The sequence below is a fragment of the Patagioenas fasciata genome, chromosome 2 (genome assembly GCF_037038585.1).
Source record: "Patagioenas fasciata isolate bPatFas1 chromosome 2, bPatFas1.hap1, whole genome shotgun sequence".
Lineage (NCBI taxonomy): Eukaryota > Metazoa > Chordata > Aves > Columbiformes > Columbidae > Patagioenas > Patagioenas fasciata.
Genome location: NC_092521.1, coordinates 133,906,116 through 133,920,710, shown reverse-complemented (window position 1 = coordinate 133,920,710; position 14,595 = coordinate 133,906,116). Strand labels below are relative to the sequence as shown.

At 40.0% G+C, this 14,595-nt stretch overlaps 1 long non-coding RNA gene across 2 annotated transcripts in view; it reads right to left on the bottom strand.

Annotated features, from left to right (window-relative positions):
• Window positions 1-1,026: 1,026 nt before the first annotated feature.
• Window positions 1,027-14,595, bottom strand: part of LOC136098625 (uncharacterized) — a 31,762-nt gene continuing 18,193 nt past the window's right edge. For both annotated transcript variants that reach the window (XR_011737724.1, XR_011737725.1), the window contains one exon: window positions 1,027-2,774. This is a non-coding gene — a long non-coding RNA (uncharacterized lncRNA). The remainder of the gene's footprint in view (window positions 2,775-14,595) is intronic.

Genomic DNA, 14,595 nt, shown 5'->3' with positions numbered 1-14,595 from the left:
CTTAGAACAGATTCAGAACTTTTCATCTACACTGCACCATGAAAAATGGATGTGTTTTTCACAGAGGTAATTTGAACATAAACCACCGCATCAATGGGAAGACAACCTTTGCAGAAACTTTTTAACTTAGCACATACCATTTGTTTTCACTGGGGAAGGTCAAACTTATGTGAGAGATGTAAATTTCATGCACAAACCTAGATGCTGATGAGATTTGTTTTTGTAGATAATCTGCAGCGGAGAAATTTTTCATAATGTCACCACAAAATAAATTAAAATGTTCATCTTCATATGGATGGTTCCATTGCATTAAAATAAATGTTGCAAGCTCATTTAATTAGTATAGTTAGGAATGTCTCTTCCCTGCTTCACTGACTCTCCAAATCACAAGTTAATTTGTCAAAATCAGACCATTGTTTTTCCTTCATTCTTCATTACTGAAAAGACAGCCCCATTTAAATAAATGTTTATGCTACAGAGAGCAGAGCAGTGAACAACCCCAAATATTTTTCTAAGCCCGTGCTGGAAAAGTTTGGAGCGCAAAGAACTAGAGCGCTTGTGCGTGTGTGTGTGTGTTTGTGTGTTTGTGTTGTTATTGGATATTTGACTAGCTGGAAAGGTACAAAATTGAGCAGTCTGCTGTAACTGATGATGTAGCGCACACCATCTCTCATGCCAGTGGCTACATGCATTTGGAAGCAGTTTTCTTCTATATTTTCAAAGACAAATGATGACAAAAGATACAATCTCTATAAATTACCCTAATCAAATAATTGTCTTCAAGAACTCTTGGTTAATCAATTAGTGTTCGCAGTTCTTATGAACATCACTTCAGAACCTCTCATAGTGTTGTTCTCTTCCAACAGGAAATATTTAAAGCATTTTATTTAATAAAAAAAAAAATCCCAACAAATGAAAACAATGGCATATATAGAAAATAGACAGAGAACTTCTGTAGCCATGTGGAGTTTATTAACGTAAAGCAAACTCTTTGGATTTACAGATATCACTGAGACAGCAGCTACTTGAATTTTTTTTGTTTGATTGGCTTAGTTATTATTTATACCAAGGTCTTTTTGGCACCTATTGTGAATGAATGGAAAAGACCACTAGACCATCCCGATCCCCATACCAATGCATTTTTACACTGTATGAGGCAGGTGCTGATTCTGCGGCATACACTGCAGAGCTATTCCTTCACCTTCTCCAAGAGCCTTCCCATCTGACCAGGAAAATCTTTTCCATCTCAGCGCTATCTTTTTTCTAACTGAGAGGACTCAAAACAAACCATTTGTAAGACACCTATGTTTTTTGTTATCAGGAGATTTTGGATTTGGAATGCGTTGCTTTTGGGTTTTTTCAGGTTGCTGGGAGGGGGGGACTGGTTTTGCTGTTTATCTGTCTTCCTCTTATTTCTTTGTGTGACTTGTCTGGAAAAGGGCAAATGAGGACACAAAAGAGCATTCTCCCCACTACATTCCTTGGCATGGCAGTATTTTAAAATATCATTCAAAGTCTGTATCTAATGTGAATCTTATGATACTGTGAGGGAGAATCAACCCTATTTTCTTTTTCAAGAGTTTCAAGATGAATCTTGTTTCATTAATAAATCATGTCATTAACAGGGAAATTTAATTGCAGTGATACTTCATGAATTCATGATAAAAGCACGCTATATATTAGTGGTTGGCATATTGACTTACAGACTTGTGAACTCTTGTGAACTGTGGAAAATCGACACGTGCAGCTGTTGGGAAAATCCCTCCAAGATCACCAGAGCAGCTGAAGAGAAAGCGATATATTGAAAGGACTTCTTCAAAGCAAGCCAGAACCTGGATACATCTTTTAAGGGACCTTGGTGATGCCATTTTCTAACATGACCTCTGCTTCACCTTCCTATTTGCGTTTGCAGCAGACATAAGCATCCCAGAATAGGAAGAGCAGCTGTTATCAGGCAGTTTTGGGTAGCCTGGGTGTCTTCAGGCCACAGCAAGTGTCCCAGGGCTGGATCAACTGTGTAGCAGGAGAGCTTTGCCCTACATCTGAGAGAAGAGGTCTCTGTCATGCTCCAGGGCTAGGGTATCTCTCTTCCCGCGATGGCCTCCATTCTTCTGAGACAGGCTGGAGACTTCAGTAGAAGCAGAGCAGTTTCTGTAGCCAGTCTATCACTTCATTTAAGTCCTGTTCTAGTTGTGAGGTCCCTTTCCCACTAGTTCCACAGAAATCCCCACATGGATCTGACAACCCTAGGATTCCCTACAATCTCACATGCTTTCCAAGCAAGGGACCATGAAAGAGAAAGAAAGCATAACACCACACTTTTGGGCTGGTGTGTGCTCGTGAAAGGCTTTACTCTGCAGGTAGGCAGAAGGGAATAAAAATACCAATCTTAGCAATCTGCCCCCCTCCTCACACACCCATACAACCATGACATCTGGATTAGGTGTCTTACATTTCCCATAACCACATGGAGAGCAGAGATACCTGCTGAGGAGGATGAAGAACCTGGGGCAAGAGGTGCAGATTTGCCTTGGGATCTTCCTGCTCCACTGTTAGTTGCACAAGGAGAAGTTGCTGAGGAGTGTCTAGCTGAAGGACACAAAAGCCTCAGTGCCCCTGCCCCCATTGGACCAGCTGAAGGCCATTTCCACTTCTATAGCTCTCTGAAGAAGAAGTTATGGGATGATCTGAAATTATGTCCTTTTTCTCACTGGCCAGCTGATACACGGCTCCTGTGCCAGCTTAGCAGCGGGATATGAGTCTAGGAAAATGACCTGTAAAAGAAACGGGTTTATTATTCTTCTACAGATAATTTTGTATATGAAATGTATTGAAAAGTACCAACCATATTTGGACTCTCAAGGCATGGTTCTCTTCAGCAAGTCAGTTACAGTAGACTGCTAGAATCAGTAGGCTTTGACTTGTATAAAAAGTTTCTGTCAAAGAAGACATGCAAATGTGTACACTCAAACAGCTATTATACAGCTTGAGCGCCACCAGCTTATACTATTTCAGATATTTTCCTTTAAGAATCTGATGTTGAAATCAAAAGATTACACAATTCTTGGTTTAAAGTATTAAAAAAAATCAAGGTTCCAAAATAAAACTCTCAAGAAATAATCCCATTAGCTGCAGAAGGAAATACGAATTGAGCTCATCTCAAAAACTGAGAAACCACAAGACAAAGTTAAATACCTCATTTTCAGCAATCATGCATCCATGCAGCACGTTTTTTTGGTACTGTGATTACCTGATGGCTTTCTCTGAAATACACAGATTGAAGGGGTTACAGCACAAAGCTGTGTGCAGAAAGGTCTGTTGTATGCACTTTCCACCCCAGCTATGAATTCACACCCTGGGCTCAAAACCTGTTTTGAACTCTTCTCAGAGGTCACAAAAAGGAAAACCTTTCACTCTGGTCAGCTGCTGTCCTCCCATTCAGAAGCAGCAGTTCTCTTCACAGCCAGGTGTGCTGAAAGCTACTTGAAGCATCCGAGATTCAGGCTGTGGCAGGGATGCTGCCTTGCCTGGCTGCAACAGGAATCGTGGTTGGAAGACGGGGGAAGCAAATGCCACCCAAAGACAAGGTCTGGGAGGCCAGATCTGAGCTGGTTTAAGTTAAATGAAATAAAGCTGTCTGTGATAAGACTTTTTGCAAGGGAACGAGAGCTCACGTACTGGTATCCAAAATTCTCTTGTGCTTTTCCACCTACACTCAAGTTACAGATGGCATTTGATCAACAGAAAGAGAGTGGGAAGCATCTTCAACCAGGTAAATTAATCTGCTCCCTTCTCCTTCCCTGGGAAAGGAACAGCCTCCGCTATAACAGAGAGCTTGTTTTTGCTACAGTGAATAAGATTACATCAGAAACTCCAAGAAGACCTTTCTGAAGAGCAAAAAAAGTTTCATGAACCTTCTTTGCTGCCAGGACTCAGTGATGCAAACAGATGCTGCATCACCATCCACAGACAGTGCGTAAGAGACACAACGGTCTCCTAAACAGACTTGTGCAATAAAAAATGACAGCAGGGAACGCGGAGTACAACCCCATATTGCAGGAACCCATCCTGACTTTTAAGAGCCTATATATGGCAATAACTCTCTTTTCACTGTTACCAAAGTTCTTAAAACAATCCAATAACAGTTTATAATTTTCATAAATGTTAGTCTGTAAAATCATACCCTCCTCCCTGCATTTCATGGCCCTTACACCTAATTGCAGATCAGAGTGGGGTGAGGAGGTTTTTTTCCAAGATTTTTAAGGTTTTGCTGAGGCACCAGCCATACTCCTCCTTTACATAAAGATGTTCTGTGTCCCAAGGACTGATGGTAACAATTTTGGTGAGTTAATTTCTTTCTCTCTCTCTCTCTCTCCATTTCAAGTTGCATCTGGAGATCACTTTTTGAGTATTTTCAAATTAGAGAAATATATACCAGAATGGTTTGTAGTTCAGTTCATGAAAAAATGCCTGAAGAGAGTATTTGCAGGACAATTCACACAGGGAGGACTATGAACAAGTGTGATAAGACTACAAGTTAGGTCATACTAATATTTATACTACGCATTTACTACTTATATGTCTCTGTATTTTAACAGAGATTGTGCAAAATTCTCTGAGCCTGATTCTTCACTCTTGCACATCATGCTAAAAGTTGTTGCTTTCTTTCTTCTATCTATTTACCTGTATGCAAAATCAGAAGACAATGCCACTATATTCCTTTCTGTTTACTACCTGGGAGACATCTCCTTTTGTTTGTGGGAAGCAGTGCTTGCTACCAAACTCAGCCTCAGAAAGAAAGACAAGGCTGTACCTAAGTATCTGAGTAAACTGCTTCACTAAGAAAACGTGAGTTAAGCTGTCAGTAATAAGTACATTTATTGGCTAGACAGTAAAAAGTACTAAAGAGTTTTTTTAAAAAAATCTGAGTTATTTAAACTTAATTTATGACCAGGAAAATAAACCCTCTCTTCCACTATTAATGTTTTTTATCTGGGCCATCAAATGTCACACCCTACTGATTTTGGATGTAAGGTCACTGGAAACAACATATCAGTGGTGTCAGCAATACAAATCAACTGAAATTCCCCTAAAAATAAAAATGTCAGGAGTAAAATAATAGGCAATAGTTATTTCATGGCATGAAAGACTTGTAATATATCAAGAGTTCACCTTTTTCTATCTTTATCATATATCACTTTGAACATTAAGTATACCTCCATTTCATATATTTTAAATATAGATAATGTATCTAGCTAAAACAATAATCTCAGAGAAAAGTGCACTGAAATGATTGTTTAGGTTTCACTTTTTGAAATGTCTCCTAATTTATATCAAATGACGAAACAATAGCCCTGTGTATAAAAGGCAGTGCAATGCACCAGCTAATGATTTCTAAGAACATATTTCTGTGTTAATGGAATATGGGAATATAAAATTGACCTGGACCAATAATTTCAGCAAGAAGAAAATGAAGGGGTGGCCCTTCACTCTGGCTGACCCTTCATTTGGCCAATGAAGAGAAGACACAACCTAAACCAAGCATTGTAGGAAATGGTAACGAATGCCACTGGGAAGGCAACAAGCAGCACATATTTGTGAAAATGCCTCCTTTGAAGTTTCTGCGTAGATGAACACATCCATAGCTGTTAAATTGTATTTAGTATAAATGCAGATTTCCTTAGGCCATTTGTGACTGTTATTAAATGGCTACCAGAAAACATGTTACTAATTTGGCTTGCTTCACCATGCTGAATTAAAACTAAACATGCTAAATGTCACAGCATGATGCACGTGGCACTCACACGAAAAGAAACAGATCGCTATAAACCCATGTTGAAAAGCCACAGCAACATGAATCTGCACACCCAGATCAGATGCAGTTGAGTTTGTGACAGAGTACCAGCCTGTGAGCATTTGGATTGTTTGTGTTTATGTATAATGAGGAAGAGGATGGGGACAGACTGGCTCAGTGCTGTCACCTCACCTCTAACAAATCTGGGCCCACATCTATGGAGCTTCCAGGCATGGGTACCTCTTGGGGTCCTTGAACACTCTTTTAGGGTACAAGCCCTTGATCCAGTGCCCCACATATGAGCAGGAGCCAAGAGCCTGGCTGCCCATCTGCAGCACTGTGTCTTTGGATGGTCACCATTGCTGCCCAACAAGCAGGTGAAGCATCCTTTTCCCCAGAGTGGAGCTATAGGGTGACTTATCCAACTTTTCCTTGCATTTGTGAATCCTGTGTCCCTTTCTTCCCTCTCTGTCATATCTTTTGACTGATCCATGTGTGCCACTTTCATTTCAGCTTGCCTTCAGAAAGGAGGAGTTGCTTACACTGACACAACATAGCTGCAGAGTTTTGGCTCACTGTTGTGTCCGGTCTGGCAAAGGTAGGATGCAGCCCTACCACAGGCAGTGCCCAGCTATTTGGGATGGCTTTTAATTAATTTGCTGTCAGCCAGAATTCATAATTTTTTTTTCTTACATCACTCTCTGTATGTTTGAGTGATATTTGTAGCAGGTATAAAATGTAAGTTGCTGCAGTGACAGGTAGGATGGCAAACAAAGGGGAAAAGGAAAAGCTATTCTCACAAGGCATGATGAGATTAAATTATTTTCTGATGGGATGAACACATCAGAATCTAAGACAGAAATGCTCTCAGAAGCTTCTAGAAAGAAAATTCAGAGGCCTGTGGGAAGCTAAGATAGCCAGGCAATAGTTCGGGGGAAAGAAACACCCTGCAATTAGTACAGAAATTTCTTGCAAATAAGAGGTATGATAGTGGTTAGAAAACACTTTTGATAGATTCTACCAGTGTCTCACTCAAAAAGCTTATCTTTAGGGTCCTTTCCTAGAGTAGGCAGCACACTTGTCCATGAAGTCCTTCCATATTATATGGGAGCGCAACAGAACTCCACTTTCTACTCACATTAAAGTTGTGGGTGGCCAACACTATTCAAATGCACAACATGCAGATGTGTTGGTGGTGGAACGTAAGGTGACAACTCAGATAAGTGAAATTTGACAGGTTAAGGATGAATCATACCAGCCAGCTCCCCGTATATGTTGTTCTAGCAGGGCTGATATGTTACTGCATCATGTGGAGCACAAGCCGAAAGGTATGTCACCTGGAAACTGTGGGAAGGGGGGATGCAGCCTAGAAGGTAGGAGAGATGTCAGCAGGTAGATATCACAGATCATTTCTCCTGTAGATGAAGCCTATTAAACAGATCCCATAATATTCTCATTAGGGAGTCTGGAAGCACCTCAGTGATAAGAGAACTGCTTTTCTGTCTGTGTTTCGTGATAACTATTGCCACAGATACGTGATTTTTCTATATGTTCCCACACTTTTCCTTTGTATTGATTCAGCAGTTTTCTCAGGCAAGAGAACTTGGCTTTCATGACAGTGTCACATTCTAACTCAGACCAGTAAGGTGTATTCCCCAAAAGAGAGATCCTGGAAACACATTTAGGTTTTTTATCTTTTACATAATGTAAGAAGCAAGATACTGACTTTGAGAAACTGTGCATGTCATCCTTTTCATTCCCTGTAGTACTGTCAAAATATTGTCCTCAGCATGGAAAAAGTGAAATACAGTTTCCCTATGTCAGAAACTCTCTGATCTTTCCTGTTATGATGCACTTCTCGATTTCTGACTCGGATTCAGATTCTGCCTCCCGTATTAACCTGCTGTGATCTCATCAGGAAAGCTGATCCATGAAGCTGGGGTTATAGCAAATGTTACTTAACCTAATAACTGGTCTGACAAGTTTTTAAATGTCTTTTAATATTTTCTCCCCAGTTGTGTTTTCATTCACACTGTGTTGATAGCAGCTGAGTAGCAGCAACCATGGAGTTAGGCATAAAACCTGTATTTTCCTTCCCTGTGGTACACAAACATATTTAAACTCCAGAGGAACCTGTGAGACAGTCTTATTTACTCTACTTGACCTGCAAGCATACCCTTTCTCCACATCTTTAGCTGTAAGACATTTTAAAATCTATTTATGTCACAAAACATGCTAGGGGAAGAAATCCTTTATTTATCTGCAGTAGGTTCAAGAGCACCTACAGATGGACAAGGTCCATGCTGCTTCACAAACAGAAATCAGCCTTGACCTATAGAAACCAATCATGGACTTATTGTGTTGTTTGTGTGACACAAACCCAGTGCCTCTTCCCTATAGAAAGTAAACCGAGATGACTAAACTGACTTCACTTGGTAATTCTCTCAGCAATACGATCAAAATGATTAATGGTCATTCTGATCAACGCTGGATTTAATTCAAGGTCATAGAAAAAAAAAGATGAAAGGTCATTTTGCTGACCAACCTCTATTTATCTATGGATTTTTTTATTATTAAAGGAATTAATCTGATAGTGTTTCCACACACAACACATCAATTATTTATACATTTGATACAAAAAGACTTCATACAAATATTAAGATTGAGTCTTAAATTGCCGGCATGGGGCACAGAGATTTAGTCCTATGATGAACTTCATCTAGATTGACACAGCTGAATCCCAGTTTAAAAATGTAGGTTTAAATGTGATCCTTGTATTATACAAAGCCAGACCTACTTACAGCAAATGTTACATGTACTGGATAAACTGAAGTCCAGAAATAAAACTTACCTTGCAAAAAATCTTAGCTTTTACGACATATTTATTGGCATGTCTGCTTTCAAGAAAGCTTAGCCCACCATCCTTCATTTTGAGATTTGAAGTGAGAGATATGTTTAAAAAAAAGACACAGCAATTTTATTCAGTCCCCAGAAGTTTGAGGGGAACATTCTCACCCTTAAAGCACTGAATTTCAGTCGGAAGTAATTTCTATTGTTGCTTCATCCTATTACTTGCAAAATCAATATAATCTGAGGCATATTCAGTTCATTACCAATTTGAACCCTTGCCCAGTTTTTTTCAGTCTGTTGCTTTTTCAAAACACTTTATTAAAAACTTGGTTTGCTGTCACCCATTTTAAGGGGAAATAATATCTCACAACTAATCATTTATTAAGATAATGCAGCCACACAATGCAGAAAAACAATGTGACCTCACTAGAAACAGATGGAGAGTAAGAAATAAACCTTTGCTTGGTTGCACATGAATATTTTGAACTTACACGTGAAATATGTATTAGCTGTATTTTCATCCCAGGAGTGATAAATACAACATTAGATTGAAAAACAATTATTTCTCTTGCTTTTGGGCATACAAGACATTATTACCTAGACTCACATATTGTTTCAAATAATGCCTTCTGAATTGTCATGTGTTTTTCACTTCTCACAAATGCCTGTAATGAGAGACAAGAAACCTGAGCAAAATGTGAAAACTGTTTCATCGTATTACTGTTATTTTGTTCTTTTCTTTCTGCTGCCTCATTAGGTCAGTTGTCAAAAATCCCATAGCAGAGAGCAAAGGTTTCCATTTTCAGTGATGGATGATGGGCTAGAGTGATCTCTTAAAACTGCAGACAGTGCCTGCTCAATGCAACATCCTTTGATGTTGAGGGGAGGTTTTCCATGGATTAATGCCAAAAGAAACCTTTATATACTAGTCACAGGATCCCGCAAAGCTCACATTAGGAACCACGCATGCCAAACTCACTATCATCACTAAATATTGCGTGACCAGTTTACCTGCCCTCTGGCAAGTGTTAGCAAAGGTCTTTTTGCCTTCCCCCTGTGTGCATACAGCATTGCTGCTGGGGCTGTACACAAGGGTGTAAAAACTGGTTCTCCACACACTCTTCAAAGCTTTACGCAGAAGCTCAAAATCTCCTGTGTCACAGGGACTTGGTTTCAGCAGCACACCTTCTCTGAAGGTGCATGTGCTTCACCCTGGGTTAATAAAATGCCCAAGGGGCCTTGCTGAAAGATGCATGCAGATTGCCAATAACCCCCCAGCAGGAATGTTAAAGAAATATCTCCAACTCATGCTTACAGCTCCTAAGGGAGGAGTTTGAAAGCCCTGCAAAGAGTTTGGGTAAGGGCAGAGCGATCCCCAAAAGTGATAGCTGGACCCAGGATGTAAGTTTTTCATGGGAACTGGACTGTTCCTACTCAAGTCCCATTGGCCTTGTGGAAGCATCATGACAACTTTCTAACTGTATAACCAAGGAGAGAAAAACCTCTCAGAGCTGCCCTGTAGTATAGGATTACACTTTACAGCTTACAAAACTGGTCTCTGGACCACTCGTGCAGGCCCCCATTTCTCAGTACATCCTTCAGGCGTGCCTAGGAGAGTGCAGGTTAGTGAGAGAAAAAACAGGTCTTCCAGTAAGCACCATTAGGGGGAAAGTGTCTGAAGTGCAGAAAATTGCCAGGGAGAGGATTTGGAATGGACAATCTCCCAGACAGTACTTTTAACAGTATTAAATGCCTTTATGGCTATTATTTATTCATTTCATTCTTCTTATAGGCAGCATCCCTCAAGAGCAATTCACCCATCTATATATGTATGTGAGTTTTCGTCCTTTTTGTTTTTCATGTGCTTTGTCCTTTGTTCAGTTTACCCTCCTCCTCTTTTGTTTTTTTTCTCTCCCTCTCTTTTGTTTTACTGTTGTTGTTTTCATTTTTTCTCCCCTGCATTTTTTAGTCTTATTCTAGCTTGTCTTCTACTCCTGGCTTCTTCTCATTAAAATATCCAATAATTGAATAGTTAACATTGACAGACAGACAGACAGACATAACCACCTTTTAAGATGATACTTTGCCATCACTGAATGTCTGAGGGAAACTGAGTCCCTAAGAGCTAATAATTACGGCTACTTGCAGATTCAGGAAAAAAATATTAAAATTATTGTACTTCTTTCAAAGTATATTGCAGCCATAAGGGCCAGAAACGTAATGTTTTATTTGTTTTGTTTTGTTGTTGGTGGTGGTTTTTTAATCTTTAAGAGCGTGTTGTTTAGGGCAGATAAATATACAGGCTGACAAAACCCAGGCTGGTGCTGTCCTCCTGCTGAGATAGGAATGGCAAAATTCTGTAGTGAAGGGACGAAAACATGAAGCCTGAAGTAGCCCAGAGTTTGCCAACACACAGGGTATTCCTGTAAGAGGGAATATTGCAGCCTCTGTGTACCTGAGTTCTGGGCAGAATGTGACAGAGGTGTTAACACAATGATCCATGTCCTCGACCTGCTCTGATCATACTTTTTGGAGAAAAGGTAACACACAGAAGACTCACACTTCTGTCACAGCACTAAGGCTGTAGGGTTTTCACACATCCTTACCTGTCCAAAGCTCACTGATTTTGGGCTAGTTTTTGCTGTTTAATCTTCTATAGGGATGTAAATATCTCAGCTGATATTTATACGACTTTCAGCCTAAAATAGGGATCGCAAGCAAGTTCTTAGTGGTCCATGGCTCTGTTGTGCTACTTTGGGAGGGAAATCAAAGTTTGTAACACCTAAGAATTCATAAATCCAGATTATTTGCAGATTATAGACCAGATATTTCACATGGCCTCTGCAACTTCTGAAAAAGCCTGTCATGCAGCTGTGAAACACAGTGACCCAGAAGTGGGAATCTAGTGCTCTTGTTGCCCTTGGCATGTCTTTCCCATCCAGGTCAAACCGCAGTCAATCAATCTGGCACATCGCACAGACACAGACTTGTCCCTGAGAGGGCTAAAGGGGTTGACAGAATGGTGCTAAAGGCATTTCTACAAGAGTAGTTACTACTTGGATCCTCTGGAAACCACAACATACAGATAAATCAATCAAAGACTAACCACAGCTGGCATTAGATAAATTCACACCTCATGAATGGAAGTGAATTGTCTTCTTGTTTGGTAATTCAGTTGTTTAGTCCCAAGATCAGTTTGCCAGTTTGAATCAGTGCAGATTTCTGTAACTCAGCTCTGCATGTCACAGCTTGAGTAAAACAAATGCTCCAGTCTTCTTTGAACTTCTGAATATTTTGACCTTCAGAACTTATACCATGAATTTTTCAATTAACTAGCTCATAATTAAATCAACTGATTAAATAAAGAAGTTTCAGTTGATAAAGTACTGTTATGCATTCAGATGGCACGGGAGTTTTAATGATATGTAGATTGTCTGTAAGAGCAGCTCAGAAATAGACTCCATCCTCCTACACAGCTTCAAGGGTCCCTCCTGACCCCGTAGCCCCTTCACTGCCCAGGTAGCCCACCCAAACGAGGCACAGCAGCTTTGGAGACAAGACACTTTCTCTCTGCCCTTGGGTCCACAGATGCTGACAAGGTGTACTGCAGTTTTGTGCCTACATTTCACACTCCAAAATGAAGCTGTGATGTCACCCCTGCTACAGGGTGCTCCAAGAGGAGTATGATCTCCCTCAAGTCTGAGACAGCCTTGCAACACAAAGGTATAATCAAGCAGTGGCTATAGAGTTAGGAAGGGAGGGGTTCTCACCATGTATTTTTCAGTGAAGGGCACGTGTGATAAAAGCTGGAGGAAAAGTAAGAAAAAATGGACATTGTTCGAGCAAGTCTTGGGAGATGTGGCATTAATAAAAGCAGGTTTTCTGACTGAATGCTGATTGAAGCAAGTTTGCAGTTGAGAATGAAGATGTCCTCTCCTGGTTTTTTTTATTTGGCTTTTGAGGAAGAGCTGCTGGTTTCTATGTAAACAGGTGGCTTGCCTAAAATATTATGGTCCACGTGGATTCCACCCTTTAATGCAAGCAACTTACAGAGTTCTCAGTCTTGGTTCACCACTGGGCCTAAGCATCAAGAGACACGGGGTGAAACTCCACCACATGACTATTGCAGGTATCTCAAGCCCAAGCCACCCTTGTCCTTGCTTGAGCAAGTTGTATACGAACTTCACCTGGTTTTGCATCATTACCAGGCTACACCAGGAAAAGCTGCTTGACTTAAAGGCATCATTTGGCATATCGTTCCCCATCCTCTAAAGGTGACCACCTTGAAAAAAACACAATAACAACACAAAAAATTTCTTGGAGGATAGAAACAAAGCACTCAGGATTTTTCTAAGAGATCTTTAGGCCTATTCCTCAATGTAAATGTTTTTTTTCCAAATGAAGGACTTGATATGCCACATGATGCCATACCTAGTGCTCAGAGTCTAAATTTAGACTCTCTTCAGAACTGAAACTATACCAGAATAAAAACGTTTAACAATGGGCTTTATTTAATTTGACATATCCCTCTTGCAAATACTTGCCTTGCAAAATCCCTTAGTGTTCATTTAAGTAGGACAGTTTCTTTCCTTTGTGTAATTCAAGTGTGGCATAAAATGGGAGCTACCCATTTAAAACACACACACATCCAAAGTAGAAAGATAAAACAAGTGTAAAACAACCAAACTGCTTAATGTTGCAAGTGAGGAGTAAGAGGAGGAAGGAAGGAGAACAAAGAAAGAAAAAAATGCGAGAAAGAGAAAAAGAAAAAAGTTGCACAACATTTTGCTGATTCTTCTCAGGATAGGATGCATGTAATATTTATCACATTGTCAATATGTTGACATTGTCACTTAAATATCTCACTATTGAAACAACCTGAAAAGAGGTAATGTCATATTAATACCAATTATTAGTATTATATACAACACATCCGTTCCCTTGCATGCATGCCTTCTGTCACTATTATCTTCTGTGTTTCATTTCCCTTTTCTGGAAACACATGAAGGGGAGCAGGATCTGCTGCTACTACTCCCCAAAGCCATAATCCCATGTTTGGGATGTGAGACCTAACTCCTCTATGATGGACTATGGTGACGCAGACAACATGTAATAGGATCAGAAAAATCAAAAACTGGCTTCTTAGAATCGAGTTAATGTGTTTAATAACAGAGAGGAACCCAAATCCATAAAATAATTCATACCCTGTAATGGCAGTAAGTGGAACGTTTTAAAAAACATTTTCAAGATGTATTGCTAGATTTTTAATTCCTAAACTGAGCATATAGCACATTTGTTTGATTCAGTGTCTAAAAATAAACTTTTACTACTTTTAATTCCTGCTAGCACTGAAACAATTAACAAAGCGAAGGGAGAGAGTATGAGAAGCGTATGAGACCTCCTCAGCCCACTCATCAACACAGCTCTTAAGTGCACTCCCAACTGCATAGTCCAACTTTGCCCTTAGCTTCACACCTGCAGGCCCACTGGTAGGTGTCTCCTGGTGGTTGAAGAAGAGGTGCGGTTTTAGTCTGTGTTAGGAGGAAGAGAATATAAATATGATTTTCTAAAGGTCAGGCAGCTAGGTATCATTATATTGATGTGCAGGTGAATCTCAGATGGGTATTTAAACAGGTGACAGTGGCAAGAGTTGTCAGATTCTAGATAACTTCTGAGTAAGATATTCATTGGATGGATCATTAGATGATCGTGAATGTAGAACGCGCAACCATGAAAGAAGAAACAGAGAATAAGCAGAGAGAAGCAAAAAGAGGCACAGGTTTGCTTCACTGGAAAAAAAGGAAGGAGTATGAGTACACAAACAATGAGAGGACAAGAAAGATACTCAACCCCAACAGAAGTAAGAGGCTGCACTCAAAGGAAGAATCAGGATGTTGTATGAGAAAAAGAAAACCCAGAGGACTCTGTAAGGCATTTTTTCTCACACTGCC